This window comes from Emys orbicularis, chromosome 3 (assembly GCF_028017835.1).
Source record: "Emys orbicularis isolate rEmyOrb1 chromosome 3, rEmyOrb1.hap1, whole genome shotgun sequence".
Lineage (NCBI taxonomy): Eukaryota > Metazoa > Chordata > Testudines > Emydidae > Emys > Emys orbicularis.
The window spans coordinates 57,655,432-57,674,235 of NC_088685.1; the positions used below are offsets into that span (position 1 = coordinate 57,655,432).

The window sequence follows — 18,804 nt, forward strand, 5'->3', positions numbered from 1 at the left end:
TGTTTTCTGACACCATGAGGTCTCATAAGAAATTCAAGCATAGTGTGATTCCAACCTCCATTATTGTTCCCAACACATGCTGTGCATTTGCACCAACGGTGAACAGAGACCACCTCCTCACCTAAAAAAATAAAACTGATATAGTGTGTGGAAAGTTTTGAGCTATTGATTAATTTTTTTTTAAACAAAGCACACAGCAAATAGTCTTCTCCACCCCAACCATCAACCATCTAGACACTAATATTACACTGATTGTTCTAGAGTGCAACTGTTTACTGTGCAACAACTTGGAATAGTTACTGCAAAAATAGGCACATAAAAAGGAAAATAATTCTGAGAAAAGTAAATAAAAAGGCACCCTTTTGCAAGTTCATCTTAAATTAACTGTATCCTTTTCTAGGGGCCAAGAAAAATACAACCTGAGATTACTTGTAGTTAACTATTTCAGTTTTAAACAATATGGTTAAACCAGAAGGAATTTGCTTATAACCGGAATAAGACCAGATATTTTTGGAACACAAACTATTAAGTGTGATTTTGGGAGCTGCCCAAAAAGTTCTAAAAGCCATTTTGGCAATTGTGGGGGATGCTCAGGGGTGATTATAGATCTGTACTCCAAGGTTTGTTTTATGTACAGATTTCTGAGATGATATAAACAATGTTAGAGAAAGCAGAGAGTTTCAGCACATTCCCCCAGGCATAAGACTAGTGACTGAAAGTCAGAGCAACCTTCACAGGGTTGCTCTCAGATAGCCTGGCTAGTAAACTGGGGAGGGGATGGGGAAGAATAAAAGTCTGAGGCAAAGGTAAGACTTCAGTTAGGCTTTGTAATAAAGGCAATTCGGTAGTTAGGCTCAGGCACACCAGAATGGCGGGGCTTTGAGAAAAGGGAGTCCTTGAGAGAGAGAAAAACTGACTAGGAGGTGCATTCTGGAAGTAAAATGAAGACCAGGCTGGGTCCCCAGAGCTCCAGGGCTTACCAAAAGAATTTAAGTTGGGTATGTTCTATTCCAGTAGCTCATGAGGTAAGCCCATCTATATTAGCTTGTAGTGAAGTGCAAGATTAAATGAGTCTAAATATGCACATTGTCTATTTTCTTTGATGCTTTGTTCCATTTGCTAATCGACATACTTGTTGCAAAAAGGTTGTTGGTCACTGTAGATCACTGGACACAGGTTTCTGTCAGATCTGCATGGTGATAAGCAGCTGACAGAGCATTGTAATCAGATCCCAATCTAATAGTGGAAGAATTATGCAATTCCACTCCAAGACAGGTAAGAGCATGAGACCCAATAAGACCCTGCTAGCAAGCAGATGTAGAGGACTAATGTGTAGCATCAAGGAATCTTGCCCCTATGTTGTTGGGGGTCTTTCTCCAGCAGCAGACTTAAGACTCTGCTATCACTTCTGAGGTTGGAACTCCTGGCGTTGAGTGTGTTTGCCTCTGATGTCAGAAGCAGAGGGATATGTGGATGAGATCTGTGTCAGATCCAAAGATCCAGGCCTTGATGCCTTTACTGCTCTCTCACTGAAGAGGCTAATGCTCTCAAAGTGAAGATCTTCAATCTTGTCCTGTGATTCTGATGTAAAGCCAGAAAAGCCTACCTAGAAATATCTTGGTAAGCCCTCCCCCTCCGTGGCCATAATTAGGTCACTTGAGTCAAAAGAATCACAGGCAGCTCTTAGCAAATGCTTGGCCTGGATATGACCCTCATCACTAGGGTCTTTGGTGCTTCCTTTTACTTCTCTGGAATGGAATCCATGGCATGAGATGGCATCCCAAAAGGCATGACTGGAGTAGGATATTATAGTCATGTAATTGGGTATCCTGATACTAAGAGAGTCAAATGAATATGCTCTTCTTCCAATTATGTCCAACTTCCATTCCTCCCTGTCCATGGGGGGGGGGGGGGGGGGGGAGGGGAGGATGACAGATGGCAGAAGGTGACTATTCCCTCTCACTCTTCTGAGAGACACCTATAATGTTGGCTACAGGATGCGGCGTTAAAAACTAGTGGCCCTTAGCTGCTAGTGGGTTTATCCTGTCTATACATTTAGAGATGGGCTGTCCCTAGCAGAAAATAGAACCATGAGGGAGAGCTAGCTCCTATTTTGGATGTGACTACAGGATATGAAAACACAGTGATCCCTGCCCTGGAGTCTTCCAACCCTATCAACATCTAGGGTCTGTTATCCTCTAAGAGCTCTTGAAACTGTGTACTCGGACACTGAAGAAGGCCCAATCTGGTCCTCTGGCAAGACAGCAGCTCTGATGTTCTCCAGGGAGACTTATGGGTTTTCCAGGGTGCCTATCTTTCCAGTCATCCTTGTCAGGCTGCTCTATATGATGGTTAGGAAGAGGTGACAGGAGAGCCAGTGTCTTTGTAGCATAGGCTGAGATATGGGCTGGTTGAGGATGCCAACGCTGGAATGGTGTCAGTGCCAAGGTTGAAGGTATGCCTTATGAGTCTGTAGGTTAAGTCAGTGTAGACATAATTTGTCCTGAAGCTTCTAAGAGGTCCTTTAGAAAAGCTTGTAGTAACACCACAGCAATAACTGGAGAGGTTCTTGCATGAGATCTTGCCAAGAAGCTGGTGGCTCAGACAAAGGAGAAAGATCGAAGTTCACAGGTTTGCATGAGGGACTTCATCCCTTATGGCACTGGAGGTGCTCTGTGTTGGTCCTGGAATGAAAGGAGGGCTAGATGACAGGCCTAAATTCATCTTTCAGATGTCTGACTTGGCACCATACAACATTTTGATTAAAGACTAGAATGATCTAAAATTAATATAGCACATAGCAATTAAAACTGGCTAATGGATAGGTCTCAGAATGTAACTATAAAATGGATGTTTCTAAACACGTCCCATAAGGGACTGGTTCTTGGTCCTACACTATTGAACATTTTTATAAATGACCTGGAAGAAAACAATAATCACTGAAAGTTTGAAGAGCACAAAAATTGGGGGAGTAGGAAATAAGAGGACAGAATACGGATTCAAAGTAATCTGGATTGCTTCATATACTGGGTGCACACAATATGCATTTTAATACGGCTAAATGTAAACAAATATAGCCAAGTACTAGGAACGTAGGCCGCACTTACTAGATGGGGGATTATCCTGGGAAGCAGTGACTGACAGATTTGGGAGTTGTGGAGAATAACTGGTCGAACACCAGCTTTCAATGAGACACTGTGGCCAAAAGGCTAATACGATCAACAATATGCTTAGACTGTGGTGGTTCATAGTGTGATGTTGCACTTCATATACTTTATGGAAATATGCTTATGAATATGACATAACTGGAATATGCTTTATGCTAAATACCCCTTGTATGATGTCATTAGAAAGCTTGTAATCTACTAAGTGTGTTCATCCTATTTGTTTGCATGTATTATTTCTATATCTGGAGTTAGGAGAATAAAAAAATTGCATCACTGATGTAAACATATTAAGTGAAGGCCATTAAGGGTGCTCCAGAAACCATCAGTTGTAAATGGCCTTAGTTACTTGAAAGCCTTCCTGTGTATGTGTAGGCCAGCCCATGGGGAATGGAGTCTAGGGGTCTTACAGTGACATGTCATCTGATAATGAAATCCATCTTATATCTGGTACTTTTACCTTTAGAAGAGGGGTGGGGGCCCAAAGAGACAAAAGACTCCCGCCTTGTGCCAAAGCTATAAAAGGAGGAGGAGCAGGACAAAAGGGGCTGCCAATTACGAGAAAAGCCCTGCTTACCACCTGAGATGTCTACTGGAACTAACAAGGACTGTACCAGGGGAAAGGGTTGGGCCCAGACTAGAAAGGAGTCTAGTCTGTGAAAGAAGCTTATTGGAACATCTGAGGGTGAGATATTACCTGGAATCAGTTTCTTAATATATTAGGCTTAGACGTGCATGTTTTTGCTTTATTTTGCTTGGTGACTTAGGCCTGGTCTACACTAGACGTTTATGTCGAATTTAGCACCGTTACATCGAATTAACCCTGCACCCGTCCACACCACGAAGCTATTTAGTTCGACATAGAGGTCTCTTAAATTCGACTTCTGTACTCCTCCCCAACAAGGGGAGTAGCGCTAAATTCGACATGGCCATGTCGAATTAGGCTAGGTGTGGATGGAAATCGACGCTAATAGCTCCGGGAGCTATCCCACAGTGCACCACTCTGTTGACGCTCTGGACAGCAGTCCGAGCTCGGATGCTCTGACCAGCCACACAGGAAAAGCCCGGGAAAATTTGAATTCCTTTTCCTGTCTGGGCAGTTTGAATCTCATTTCCTGTTTGGACATCGTGGCGAGCTCAGCAGCACTGGCAACGATGCAGAGCTCTCCAGCAGAGATGGCCGTGCAATCCCAGAATAGAAAGAGGGCCCCAGCATGGACTGATCGGGAAGTCTTGGATCTCATCGCTGTGTGGGGCGATGAGTCCGTGCTTTCCGAGCTGCGCTCCAAAAGACATAATGCAAAGATCTACGAGAAGATCTCTAAAGCCATGGCAGAGAGAGGATACATCCGGGATACAATGCAGTGCCGCGTGAAAATCAAGGAGCTGAGACAAGGCTACCAGAAGACCAAAGTGGCAAACGGACGCTCCGGATCCCAGCCACAGACATCCCGTTTCTACGAGGCACTGCATTCCATCCTAGGTGCGGCCGCCACCACTACTCCACCACTGACCGTGGACTCTGACGATGGGATATTGTCAACGGTCGGTTCCTCGGACATGTTAGCGGACGGGGAAGATGAGGAAGGAGATGAGGACGAGGCAGTCGACAGCGCTTACAACGCTGATTTCCCCGACAGCCAGGATCTCTTCATCACCCTTACAGAGATCCCCTACCAACCGTCCCCAGCCGTTAACCCGGACACAGAATCAGGGGAAGGATCATCCAGTAAGTGTTTTAAACATCTAAACATTTATTTTTAACAGAACAGGAATATTAACAATAACAACAATGGGTTTCTCATGATTAGTGTGCCCTAGGCGCTTAACGTTTCAGTCCTGGGCAGTGCAACTATTGAAAAAAAATCTAACAATGTCCGGTTTTGCATGATTGTTCTGCCCAAGCCGCTCTACTGTTTAGTCCCTGCCAGTGCAGCTACAGTAAAATGCGGTCTATATGTCCGGGGATAGAGCTGAAATCCTCAATGGACATCTCCACGAAGCTCTCCTGGAGGTAATTGGAAAGCCTTTGCATCAGGTTCCTGGGGAGAGCGGCCTTATTGGGTCCTCCGTAATAGCAGACATTTCCGCGCCAGGAGACAAGCAAGTACTCCGGGATCATTGCCCTGCAGAGCATGGCGGCATACGGCCCTGGTCTTTGCATGCTTTCCCGAAGCATTCTTTGTTTTTCCGTGTCTGAGATCCTCATCAGGGTGATGTCGCTCATGGTGACTTGCTTTGAATTAGGTAGGGGAATGTTAGTATTGGGACTGCTTGCCCGTTCCTTTACGGAACTGTAACCGGCGGTTTACAGCCACGCGGTGGAGGCGGGAGAGGGGCAGCATACAGGGATCTTTCCCTGGAACAGCCGCGAGGGGGTGGGACAGGGGCAGAGCTCATGCTTGCCGGATTGCTGGCAGCAGGGACTGGCATTGCTTTCAATGTGAAAGGAGGCCAGTGCAACTATTAAAGTTTTAAGCAGCCACAAGTCTACGGCTTACCATGTCGGCCTGCTACACAAATTCCGGTGTCCTGCCCCGCTTCTCTGATCTGCACTGCAAGACCCCAGGCACTGAATGCGAAGGCCGAAAATTCGACCTTGTCCTGAGTGCGCATGTGATAGGTGCTGTGCATGGTCTTCTTTACAGAGAAAGACTATGTTCTTTGTTCACAACTAAATTTATCTTTCAGAGGAATTCACTCCCTTTTTCCCATTCCCACAGCTGCGACCGTCTCCCAACCCAGCCTGGCATCACACTCCCAGAGGCTTGCGCAGATTAGGCGTAGGAAGAAGAGGACACGGGAGGACATGTTCTCAGAACTTATGGGCTGCTCCCGAGCCCAGGCAGCCCAGCAGACCCAGTGGAGGGAGAACTTGTCCCAAATGCACCGTTCACACATGGAACGGGAGGAGAGGTGGCGGCAGGAAGACCAGCAGGCGACTCAAACGCTGCTTGGACTACTGAGGGAGCAAACGGACACGCTCCGGCGCCTTGTGGATGTTCTGCAGGACCGGAGGCAGGAGGACAGAGCCCCGCTGCAGTCTCTCTCTAACCGCCCTCCCCCGCCACCAAGTCCCATACCACCCTCACCCAAAGTCCAAAGAAGGAGGGGCGGCAGAGTCCGTGAAAACTCTCACTCCACCCCTGCAGACTGCTCTACTACTAGAAGGCTCTCATTCCCCAAAATGTGACAAGTCCTTTCCTTCCCGCCTCACCCAAGCCCCCGTCCCAGTTTCACTCCCCAGTTTCATGTGTAGTTGATAATAAAAAATACGTTTCTGTTAATTACTGTTTCCATCATGTTCTTTAGAGGAGAGTCTGTCTGAAGGGGGGGAAGGGGGTTGGTAATTGGACAGGACAGTCACCTTTACCAGGGTACAGAGGCGGGGGCAGGTACAGAGGCGGGGGCAGGTTCAGCAGCAGGGCACACACACATTGCAGTCACTAGTTAGCCTGGTCAGTCTGGGAGGTGGTTTTAGTGTTCTGTGGGGGGTGGGGGGTGCTCTGTGACTTTGTGGCGGGGGAGGGCAGTTACAGATCTTATGCGGCGGTCCTTATCCTGGATCACAGAGCCATGCAGCAGGGGATCTGTAACCGTCCTCCCCCTGCCACAAAGTCACATAGCCCCCCCACACACAGAGTCCCAAACAGGAGGGGTGGCAGGCTCCGTTGAAACCACCAGTCCACCACCGCGGAGCCTGTCATTCCTGGAGTTTGGAAGCGTCATTTGCATCACTACACTACACCCGCTCCCCACCACAGTCTGCGTCCCAGTTTCAACACTTTCCCACGAAAACAGTAATAAAGAAAACGGTGTTCATTAACAAAATTCAAGTGATTTTATTTTTAAACGTGTGTTGGAAGGGGGGGAACGGGGTATGTAACTGGAGAGGATACTGAACATTTAGTGGGTAAAGAAACGGGGGCAGGTTCAGCTTCTCTGTACACAAACTGAAAAGTCACTGGTTACCCTGCTCACTCAGGAACCTAGCTTTCAAAGCCTCCCGGATGCACAGCGCGTCCCGCTGGGCTCTTCTAATCGCCCGGCTGTCTGGCTGGGCGTAATCAGAAGCCAGGCTACTTGCCTCAACCTCCCACCCCACCATAAAGGTCTCCCCCTTACTCTCACAGAGATTGTGGAGCACACAGCAAGCTGCAATAACAATGGGGATATTGGTTTCGCTGAGATCACAGCGAGTCAGTAAGCTTCTCCATCTCCCCTTGAGACGGCCAAAAGCACACTCCACCACCATTCTGCACTTGCTCAGCCAGTAGTTGAACAGTTCTTTTTCAGTGTCCAGGGCGCCAGAATAGGGCTTCATGAGCCAGGGCATTAGCAGGTAGGCTGGGTCCCCGAGGATGACTGTAGGCATCTCCACATCCCCAAGAGTTATTTTGTGGTCCGGGAAGTAAATACCTTCCTGCAGCCGTCTAAACAGACCTGAGTTCCTGAAAACACGAGCGTCATGAACCTTGCCCGGCCATCCAACGTTGATGTTTGTAAAACGTCCCCTATGGTCCACCAGTGCTTGCAGCACCATTGAAAAGTAGTCCTTTCGGTTGATGTACTGGCTGGCCTGGTGGTCCGGTCCCAGGATAGGGATGTGAGTTCCATCTATAGCCCCACCGCAGTTTGGGAATCCCATCGCGGCGAAGCCATCTATGATGACCTGCGCGTTTCCCAGGGTCACTACCTTTGAGAGCAGTACCTCAACGATTGTGTTGGCCACTTGCATCACAACAACCCCCACGGTAGATTTGCCCACGCCAAAGTGGTTCGCGACTGACCGGTAGCTGTCCAGCGTTGCAAGCTTCCAGAGGGCTATGGCCACTCGCTTCTGGACAGTCAGGGCTGCTCGCATCCAGGTGTTATTGCGCTTCAGGGCAGGGGACAGCAACTCACAAAGTTCCAGGAAAGTCCCCTTCCGCATGCGAAAGTTTCGCAGCCACTGGGATTCATCCCAGACCTGCAGCACTATGCGGTCCCACCAGTCCGTGCTTGTTTCCCGGGCCCAGAATCGCCGTTCCACAACATCCACATGACCCTTTGCCACCGTGATGTCCTCGGCGCTGGGTCCCGTGCTTTGTGACAGGTCTGTGCTACTCTCAGACTTCAGGCCCTCACCGCGGTGCCGTAGCCTCCTCGCCTGATTTATCTGCATCTGCCTCTGGGAAAGGTGGATGATAAGCTGCGAGGCGTTGACAACGGCCACAACTGCAGCGATGGTCGCAGCGGGCTCCATGCTCACAGTGCTGTGGCGTCCGCGCTGTCACTGACCAGAAAAGTGCGCAAACTGATTTCCCGCCGGCGCTTTCAGGGAGGGAGGGCGGGAGTGACGGTTGGATGACGACAGTTACCCAAAACCACCCTCGACACATTTTTTTACCCAGAAGGCATTGCCGGCTCGACCCAGAATTCCAATGGGCAGCGGGGACTACGGGAACTGTGGGATAGCTGCCCACAGTGCACCGCTTCCAATGTCGACGCTTGCCCCGTTAGTGTGGACTCACAAAGTCGAATTACTGTCCTTAGTGTGGACACACACGTTCGACTTTGCAATATCGATTCCACATATTCGATTTAAGTAAAATTGAACTACTCTCGTAGTGTAGACATACCCTTACTTTGTTCTGTCATTACTTGAAACCACTTAAATCCTACTTTTTATACTTAATAAAAATCACTTTTGCTTATTAATAAACCCAGAGTAAGTGATTAATACCTGGGGATCAAATAGCTGTAGAGGGCAGACAATTTACCCTGTATAAGCTTTATATAGAGTAAAACTGATTTATTTGGGGTTTGGATCCCATTGGAAGCTGGGTGTCTGGGTGCTGGAGGCAGGTAACCTGCTGAGGTGTTTTCAGTTAAGTATGCAGTTTTGGGGGCGTGGACCAGGCCCTGGGTCTTGTTGCAGCAGGCTAGCATGTCTGGCTCAATAAGACAGGGTTCTGGAAGTCCCAAGCTGGCAGGGAAAATGGGCTCAGAGGTAATTTCAGTACATCAGATGACAATCCCAAGGGGAGCTCTGTGACCGAACCAGTCACACACCGTGCCAACTGTCCATAAGCACACTGTACAGCTCTACTCCAGGGATCTACGAGCTCCACAGGATTATTAGTGAGCTGGGGCAGCCAAGTTAATTGTGGGCAACTGCATGACCACCGCTAATCTGTGATTGGGTTGAGACTCCACCTAGTCTCAAGCATGACCTTCAAAGCTCAAAACGTAGGAACTTGTCTCCAAGATGGGAAACATAAGCTAAGAGGGCCAGCTGGAGATGGCCAATGACGACTTAAAGCCTCTCAAGGCCAATTCTCAGAGATCTATACTTCTTACTGTTTGCATTTGTCCATCTTATACCCAGTAGTCACCACTGACAATGCTTATGAAATGTCTCTGGCCTCCTGATTTCTTTAAGCAGCATCCATGTTTCAGATCCATATAAAAAGGAACCAAAGTATTTAGGTTTGATAAATATGTACTTTTGAATATATTTTCGCCTTCTTTTGGCTCTAGACTTCATGCAGGTCCTTCATGGATGAGGCTACTAAACCAATTCTACTTTGGATATCTGGCTGGCTGCACACATTTGATGGCAGTTTACTGCCTAGATAAAGTCACCCATTACTTCCACAGTTTTTCCAGAAGCACAAATCTCGTATCACAACTTTTGTGCCAACACCATGGATTTTTGGTTTTGCCCAAGAACAGCTGCCTTATGCTGGAAGCGCTCCAGTCCATCTTTGAAATAGTCCTCTTCGGTCCAGATACAAATTATCATCTGCATAATCCAGGTCACTAAAAGAAGTTGAATTGACAGTTATACCAATATTTGCAGATACATGCTCAAGGACACAATTCATTTTCCAACAGCATATGGCTGGGGCCAGGACACATCCCTGCTTCAGCCTGTATCTAGTGTGAAGCCAGTCAGAGCTATGGGTCCCCCAACACACCGGTACCAGAGTCATTAAGTAGAACTTGAATCAACCTCCAGAGAACGTTGGAAAGACCAATGCCTTGTAGGGTCTTCCGCAAGGCAGCTCTATTGACATAATCAAAGACTGTCTTTAGGTCTACGTATGCTGTTGTCAAAGGTTAGTTGAATTCACAATGGATCTCAGATAAGCCTAGTAGCAAATCCCAATTGCTCTGGTGACAATATTTCACAAGGATAGGCTGGAGCATGGTGACTAGGACATATGTGGTGACTTTTCTAGAACAGGGAGCAGAGAGTTATTGGCCTATATATACACTGCACTCTATGTGTGGGCCTTTCCCCCTATATAATGGGATAATAATCCCTGCCTTACACTCCGTTATCTTCCCAGTAATCCATGCCCTAACAGAGTTGGTGTAATGCTAGTTATGGGCTTGATGGTGCACCTGCGAATTTCAGGTGTTATGCTATCGAGTCCTGCAGCACACCCGCTTTGCAGTTGTTGTTTTTAAATGGCAGAACAAACCTCTTCCAAGGCAGGTACATCTACGTAGGTTTTGTGGTCAGAGGCTTTATCTACTGCTAATGCATCCAGATCTAGACATGGAGATGCTACAGGATGGTTAAGTGCAACCTCTTAATATTCTTTCCATCCACAAATATATACAAGATAAAGCTAGAAAACACTCTAGGAACACAGAGGCCAAGTACAAATCATCCTGCAGTGGCTGAAACGTGACTGATTGGTGCACTAATATAGAACATCACTTAGAGAGTGCTCATGCACCTCCCAAACACTATGGCTTTTGAAGGCAGTTCCATAGCTCGATGTCAGAGGTACCAGATCCCACATGCAGGAATACACAGATGCCCTTAAGGAAATATTAATACCAATTAGTACTGTACACCAAGTATTAGGAGGTTCTCTTCCAGGATTGATAGTCTTCTGTAGATCAGAAGTTCTGCTTAGCGGGACCAAAAATCTAGTTTATTGAACAGAGCAGATATTTATATCATGTGACAAGAGCTAGCACTAGCAGCAGGAAAATGTTCTTAAAAGAGACACAAATAAAATGAAGCATATTCAATTAGATCAATCAAGGCATGCCATTATTTGTATACATTCTTCACATTTACAGACATTCCATCTTAGCAGGTATGCATCCTGGCAGAAATCCCAGCATGGTCCCCCTTCCAGCAACTGACTGCAGGGATGCACAATTCTCCTCTCTAAATCAGTGCCCTGGAATTGGCTGTTGGAGCTCCAACCATCCAAATCGTTTACAGCTACTTTGAATCACTATTTGTCTGGTAAATTTTGAACCCTGCTTTAAACCATCTAATAGTAAGTAGGAAGCTCAGCTTTAGCAAGACTGACTAGCAATTTGAGATCATCTGCTAATGTCAAGTCTGAATAAAAATGTGAAGGGCAATAAAGAATGTTAAGGTTAGAGCTACCAACCTTATCAAACTTTATACTATGCCATTAATACTTTCAGGACCAATACATGTTTCTTAGCACTAGTCTTAGAAAAGGGATTAAGCTGCATCTACGATCCCCCTTTACTACATCTACATACTTAGCTAACAGTATGAAAAATGCCACTGTTTTAAAGATGCACTATGAAGAAAAAAGTTTCAGTAGTTCTTTACTCCCCTTCTACAATATAAGAGATTGCCTTAAACTTGAATGTTTAGTTGTTTGCATTTGAAATAAAGAACATTAAGTCCTCACAATCCTCTGTTCACTGGTCTCTGAAGTAGGTAATAAGATCTTCAGAACTGTTATCTGCATTTGGAAAGCACCCAGCATGTGTGACACTTCCATAATCTAAATAAGGTTATTTGAAGTGTAAAGAAGAAAAAAAAAAAAAAAATCAAGAAAATCTTGAAGGCTTTTATCAGTTATCATTCTACATCAAAGAAACAGTAAAGGGAAGCCTTTTTTGCTTTGAAGTTCACCTTTACAGGTTAAAGAAACACTGCCAACTACTTTGTCCTAAAAACATTTCACCAAAATTGGTAGGAGATTTATTTATTTAGATGTCCTTAAATTGCACATATCCACAACTTTTGAAACCTGCACATTAATTGTCAGCTATTCAGAGCAGGGATCATTTTTACTAGGTATTTATACATCACTGAGTATAACTATATTGATTTTTAGAAGGTTACACATCAGCATGTTATCTGAGCACTTGCCCCCAAAAGGAAATAGGGTCCTGGCCCCATTACAGCTCCTGGACAGTAATGTAAATACTAATAAAGCTTGAGGAACAACATTCGCTAAATTAGGGATGTAAATATTTTAAAAGTTAACCGATTAAACCGAGAAGGGCTGGTGCTGCTCCAGCCAGTGGGGCCCGGGGCTGCTGCTCTGGTCAGCCGGTACAGCCCGTGGGGTTGGGGTTGGCCAGCCCACGGGGCTAGGGCTTCTCCGGCGGGCTTGGGCTGCTCCGCCCTGCCAATGGCTGGGGGTTAACGGTTAGGCTGGGTTAACCGGCAAGACTAATGCTTACCCATTAACAGTTTACTATTTTATATTCCTGAGCTAGATACTGAAACATTTTACATATGCCAGCTCCTACAGGAACCAGAGTGTACAAGCACAATGTCACTGCAATTTGAGTCACTCCTATGCTTTTAGTTGGGAAAAAACGTAAGCATTATCTGTATTTAGAGAGGCCTTGAAAAAAGTTTTCTAAATATCAAAAGCAGCCGCAGAAATTCACTTGCAGCTGTCATCCTGGTTTCACTCTTAAGAAATTAGTCTCTGCATTTTCAGTCTACTTTTGGGTTGATTGGGCTTCCTCTGAGCAAAGTTAGTGGCACAGTATTAAGTGCCGCAGAGGCTGCAACTCTGCTGCCTTTCAAAGCAGAATCTAAAGCAATGGCACTGAACTAGTATAAGCCATGGGACAAAAAGGGCCGTGGTTAAACTGCATTAAGCATGGTTGGTGGAGTAAAAACATCTGCCTATTTATCTATAGCAACTCCTGACCTTCAGTCAATAAAGTTTCAGTCCTGGGCACCTACTACAGAGAATCAGCTATGTAGTTCATATTGCAAATCTAGCAATGAGAAGAGTTCTTTTCATCTGTGATCTAAGCAGGGTTTTAATTTTTTGATCCAAGTGGTGAAAAAGGTAGGGTCAACTATCTATTGTACCTCACTTCACTGAGGAAATGGACCAAATGAAGATCTCTGAATCCGTCAGTCTGGAAAGAAGATGGTTGCTATGCTTCCAGGAACAATGGAAGTAAGTGTCATTTGCAGGAAACCCTCTCTAGCCCTTTCACTTGCCCCAGAGATCCCATCCCATCCCATCATGTCCCTTGCACCCAGTCTCATCCCCTTTTACTCTTTTCCTTAACCTCAATCTCCCCTGACTTTCCCTCACAACACAAACATGCTTTAGTCTCGCATCTTAAAAATACCCACCCTTAACCCTATTTGCCTCTAGCTAACATCCCACACCTGAACTCCCTTTTATCTCTAAGATCTCGGAGAATTTTAACAAATTCTAGAAAATGCGAGTTCTGCAACACTAATGCATTTTGTAAATTCATGTCTATTTTGCTGAATTGTTTTGGTTGCAAATGTCTGAAAAATTTAATGTTTCAAGATTGTGAAATAAACTTTACTTGAAATTCTTGGATTTTGTTTAAAGAATTTCAAACATGATTAGTCAGACAATTTCTCCTCTTTCTCTCTCAAACTTTGTGATGGTACTAAAGGGCTCTGTCTTTCATACCCTTCTGTTTTTCCTTTACATCTTATGTCTCGGTAATTCACCTGCAAACAAAACCATCTATATATTGACTACTCACAGATCTACCCCTCTGCTCCAGAATGGTCGTCTCCTGACCGAACTTTGTGCATGTTTATAAGGAGCTCTTCCCGAGCATGAAGGGCAATATGGGAGAAAGCACTGGAGAAGGTGTTTGTATGAAGATTTAACAAGTGGGTCATAGAGGCCAGTGTCAACTTTGATTGGCTAATGACACTGGCCTCCATCACCCACTTGTTAAATCTTCATATAAACATTATCCTCCAAATCTCTCCTTAAAAACTCTCCTTTTCTGTGATGCCTACAAAAAAGAAATAGACTACTGGTACACTCATATCACTATCATCTTGACTAATATAGTAGTCACATCATTTCCTTATACTCCCATCTGTCTGCATCCCTCTATTGTCCCTGGAGCAGAAATAATCTGTTCTATTCTTGTACAGCACCTACCACAATGGTGTCTTGGTATATGACTGGGGCTCCTACATCCTATGACAGTGCTGATCACCACAGTCACCGCTACCACAATAATATTGTTAGATTCCGAAACAAGGTGGATGGCAACCTTAGAATGAAGGAAGACTCTGGTACTGTGCTTCTTGAAAACATCCAGAGTGCTACTGATGGAGGCCATGTGTTGACATAAGTAACATGCACACCTAGTAACTGACAAGCAAAAGGTATCAGGAGCAGAAAATGCAGACAAGCTGGTGATCTACCTCAGCAGCTGAACAAGACACTATAGAAAAGACTGAGGTTATATGATCAGAAAACAGACTGTTTATATTTGTGGTTATTATGACCTAATATTTAGGTATATTTCATTTTCAAAAAGAAAGAAAAGATAGAAGTAGCCACTTGAGTCCGTGGCTACTAAAGCCTATTATGCACTCATCTTCATCAATCCATGCGCCCCTGATCATGTGACTGGGACCAGGAAATAAAGCCTCGTCCATTATTGTGTGTCTGAATCATAGCACAACCATGCATCAGCGGTGAAGCCCTATCTTCAACCATATATTGAACTTGAATTCTTTTAACAGAACTGCAATACATTTCAAGTATTAAATAAACTTCGGTTTGCTACTATAATGAAAAAAATTAACATTTTGGCAGTCTACCTGTAAAATTAATCTGTATTTTGGTGGCAAAAGCAGGTAAAAATGTGAACTAACATTACAAACTTTCCAAGTTTTTCAGATTTCACTGAAGTCATTCTATTTAGATGAACTACTCAATCCAGAGAGAAGCACATATGTCCAAAAGAGCAGCCAGAACCATCAATTCTAGGATTTTCATGGTTTTGCTAGACATCTGGCCAACAATAAATCTGAGAGAAACTAAATTTATTTGTGCCTTATGATTCTATTCTATCATACTAATTTAATCAATTTTTCAGATGGCTGAGCAGAGTTGTTTGGCATATTCAGCATCAAAGCAACATTGTAGAAAACTTCATACAACAAAAACAAAACAAAAACAAACAAAAAAACAAAATAAAAAAAGCTAACTAACCCCCAACTGCTGCTGTCAAACACACTTCTGGGAGAACACTTAAGATTCAAAAGACCACTGTGGATAATATTAACTTATTCTATAATTCCAGCTACACTGGAAAATGTCTTCAGTATTCAATTCCTCGTTTGGAAGTTGGCCTGAAACACAGGACTAAGCCAGAGACAATTCATTAAATGCTTGCTTCATTTGAAGGTCAGAAAATACAGAAGGGAAAATATAAACTGCCTTGGGGAAATGTCAGACATAATGAACCCTTGCTGTAATGTTTCCTGTTGTCAGCCTTCCCACCCCAAGCTCTATTTAAATCCATTATAAAGAGACTCCATTTAACTGAAGCTCAGTGGACAGAATCTCCTATATTCTTAATAAAGCAGCACAGCTGGAAAACCCACCTCACTACTGAACACTAGAATCACAAGTTTCAAAAACATGAAACTGCTTTCGTAAGTGTATTTTAAATCTTAGAAGTAAAAGTTTTGAAGGGAACAAACAGGAATCTGAGGGTCTTTGCATATCCCCAATTAAGCAATTATAATATTTTAAGGTCACAGGGGATGGCATCTACCCTGATTTCCTGCAAAATGCAGAGCATAAAATATCACTCAATAATTCCTTCCTCAAGCCCAATAACTTGTGGTTGAACTATAGCAGGGATCGGCAACCTTTGGCACGCAGCTCCTTTGACAAAGCAGCGGCCAGCACATCCCTCGGCCCGCGCCGCTTCCCGCAGCCCTCATTGGCGTGGTGTGGCGAACCGTGGCCAGTGGGAGCCGCGATCGGCCAAACCTGCAGATGCTGCAGGTAAACAAACCGGCCCGGCCTGCCAGGGTGCTTACCCTGGCGAGCCGCGTGCCAAAGGCTGCCGATCCCTGAACTATAGTATTATACAGGCATCCAGTCTTAAGACTTCAAGCACCAGAAATTCCAGCATGTCTCTTGGGAAGTGTTCCAATGGTTCGTTATGCTTCCTGGGGAAAATTTGTGACTTTATTCTACTCGGAACTTGTCTAGCTAAGATGGAGTTAGACTGAAACTTGCAATTGTTTTTATGTTAGCTAAACTATAGTAATAAGTTTCAGAAACAAGCTAAAAAGTTACTGCTAGTCTACTAACACCACACTTTTGAAGGTCTTAATCTTAAATATTAAAAATAAGCCAATATTCTTGAAAATAAGTTAACTGCTGCTTTGCCAATAAAGTACAAATTTGTGAAGTCCAACATTGTTCAGGAGAATTTTAGGGATGGAGATTGGCATTTATCAAGCACATGCAACATGTAGATCTCTTCTCCTTCCTTGAAGAAAGATCAAACCACTCTGATGGGTATGCCTTGTGCCAAGCACAAGTTATTTGTTTGTATTACAGTATTAGAGACTCCAATCAAGATCAGGACCCATCGTGTGCTAGGATAAACAAGGGAAAACAGTTTCTGCCCAGAAGCCAGCAAGATGGCCAACATTTCCTTACAGTCTATCTGCATACAGAAGTAAGGCTGCCCTTAATAAAGCTGGCTCCCACTTTTCAATGAGACTGAAGCCATGCCCACATGTAAAAGGGCTGTTACGATGGTTCAGCATGTTAGACAGGACACAGACTGTGGGGAACAGCAGAGAAACAAAGATATATTGGGAGAGGGGAGCAGGAGGCAAATTTAGCTATTACGTGGGATGGGGGTACAGTAGTATGTGGAGAAAAGAGGGCGGCCTGCAAGAGGAGCAGTCAACAATGAATCAAGGAGTGCCTCTGATGCCGCAATTTTCAGGGCTGGCACACAAGTAGAGCAACCTGTGAGAGCTTTGAGGCAAATGTCAGATCTGCCCTACCATGAACTGTGCTTTCATCTATAGTCAAAGAGCAGAAAGGGTCCTGGGGCAGCAAGAGCGTGGGGGGGGGAGGAGGGGGGAAAGAGGTAAGAAACCAAGATATGGAATGGCATACTGACCACTATGGTAGGAGCTGGGCCAGGAATCTGAGCTAGGAGTCAAGAACAGGTTCAGAATAAAGAGTTGGTCTGGGAGACAGGTTGAAGTAAGGACAGAGGTGAAGTAGGATTGGGAAGAAGGCTGAAGTTAGAGCAGGCTAAGGCCTATGGAGTCTGTCACCACTATCAATCAGGGGAGAGTTCCAAGCCATGAAGTGACATTGGGCAGACTGAGCTGCTGTTTCTCCTGTTTGACTCAAATACCTTCCTTGAGAGTCACCAGACTGGCTCCCGTCTTCTGGATGGCTGGAGCCTAGCACAGGAATGACTCATCACTACATATGGATTAATCAGGCTCTACTTCAAGGATGACTCATCACCTCACAGGGGAGAAGTGGCACTGCAGAGGAGAAGCTCCCAGACAGCAGAAGGCATGGGAATGAGGAGTCAGTGCTGCTGGGTCTGAACAACTGGGGAGGAGGTTGGTATGTTTGAATTAGGTGACATGAACAGAAGCTTTCATGTGCGTACACTGCAATCTGACAATATGCATGTTTTGCCTTGGTATTCTATATTTGTTGCCTAATATTTGCTTTCAACGGTCACTGTCCTTTAACATGACTTCACAAATTACACCCAGGCAACAGGATGGGCTTTCAGCTAGTATAAAATAAAACATGTATCTATTCCTTCCCAAGAGTCTTACATCACTGCGATAACAGAGTAACAACCAACCACCCCCCCTTAACTTTGAAGCTAATTTGCATGCAATTATTTCATTGATTGTAATGAGTCAGTGATATGAAGGAGACTGAACAGCAGACGGATTACCTGGCTCACCTGCCACAGTTTATCAAAGCTTGATTCAACACCCATACAGTTCAATACGAACTCCCCAACACAACCCATACATAAAATCAACAGCCACCAATACAATTACCCAAATACACAGTCCCTCACCTCAACATGCACCCTGAATTCACCACTTGCACAAAATAAACCCATATCTCCCGAGTCAGTTTATGATTTCTTAGAGCTGCCTGCCTGGAGAGCCTTTGCCCCCAGCTGGAATCTAGAACTTTCCACCCCCATGATAAACTCGAGAGGCAAAGCTACAGGTCATCACTATTCAGACAGAATGCAGCAAGTGCATGTTAATCTGATGAAACAAGAGAGGGGAGTACAAGGGTAACAAAGATAGGAAACACTTAGCTATGCAGAGTACCAATGTGCAAATCAAGATGACTTGAAGCAAATTACTTTATATATATATATGTGTGTGTGTGTGTGTGTATGTGTGTGTGTATGTGTGTGTGTATGTGTGTGTGTGTATGTGTGTGTGTATGTGTGTGTGTGTGTGTATGTGTATGTGTGTGTGTGTGTGTATGTGTATGTGTATGTGTATGTGTATGTGTATGTGTATGTGTATGTGTATGTGTATGTGTATGTGTATGTGTATGTG

At 44.8% G+C, this 18,804-nt stretch overlaps 1 protein-coding gene across 2 annotated transcripts in view; it reads right to left on the reverse strand.

Annotated features, from left to right (window-relative positions):
* LMBRD1 (LMBR1 domain containing 1) overlaps nucleotides 1–18,804 on the reverse strand; it is a 258,648-nt gene that overhangs the window by 179,042 nt on the left and 60,802 nt on the right. The gene's annotated exons all lie outside the window — the stretch shown is intronic.